Consider the following 926-nt stretch of genomic DNA (forward strand, 5'->3'; position numbering starts at 1 on the left):
AGGGTTCTCAGGATCATAAGCTTCTTCTTCAGATGAAGCATCCTTAGTACTGCTGGTGCAGTTCTCTGTCTGTTGCTGAGAAGATGATGGAAAAGGCTTGCCATTGCTAAACCTGTTTCTTCCACCATTATTGTTGTTGAAACCTTGTTGAGGTCTCTCTTGATTCTTCCATGAGAAATTTGGGTGATTTCTCCATGAAGAATTATAGGTGTTTCCATAGGGTTCTCCTAGGTAATTCACCTCTTCCATTGAAGGGTTCTCAGGATCATAAGCTTCTTCTTCAGATGAAGCATCCTTAGTACTGCTTGGTGCATTTTGCATTCCAGACAGACTTTAAGAAATCAAATTGACTTGTTGAGTCAATATCTTGTTCTGAGCCAGAATGGCATTCAGAGTATCAATCTCAAGAACTCCTTTCTTCTGATTTGTCCCATTGTTCACAGGATTCCTTTCAGAAGTGTACATGAATTGGTTATTTGCAACCATTTCAATTAGCTCTTGAGCTTCTGTAGGCGTCTTCTTCAGATGAAGAGATCCTCCAGCAGAGCTATCCAAAGACATCTTAGATAGTTCAGAGAGACCATCATAGAAAATACCTATGATGCTCCATTCAGAAAGCATGTCAGAAGGACACTTTCTGATCAATTGTTTGTATCTTTCCCAAGCTTCATAGAGGGATTCACCATCCTTCTGTCTGAAGGTTTGGACTTCCACTCTAAGCTTACTCAATTTTTGAGGTGGAAAGAACTTTGCCAAGAAGGCATTGACTAGCTTTTCCCATGAGTCCATGCTTTCTTTAGGTTGTGAGTCCAACCATGTCCTAGCTCTGTCTCTTACAGCAAAAGGGAATAGCATCAGTCTGTAGACCTCAGGGTCTACCCCATTAGTCTTGACTGTGTCACAGATTTGCAAGAATTCAGCTAAGA

General features: G+C 41.0%; 1 non-coding gene across 1 annotated transcript; it reads left to right on the top strand.

Moving 5' to 3' along the window:
* The first annotated feature begins 615 nt into the window (after positions 1-615).
* LOC130942946 (small nucleolar RNA R71) lies at positions 616-723 on the top strand. Its single transcript, XR_009071490.1, has one exon. It is a non-coding gene; the product is annotated as a small nucleolar RNA R71 (small nucleolar RNA).
* Positions 724-926: the final 203 nt, after the last annotated feature.

The sequence above is a fragment of the Arachis stenosperma genome, chromosome 7, assembly GCF_014773155.1.
Source record: "Arachis stenosperma cultivar V10309 chromosome 7, arast.V10309.gnm1.PFL2, whole genome shotgun sequence".
Lineage (NCBI taxonomy): Eukaryota > Viridiplantae > Streptophyta > Magnoliopsida > Fabales > Fabaceae > Arachis > Arachis stenosperma.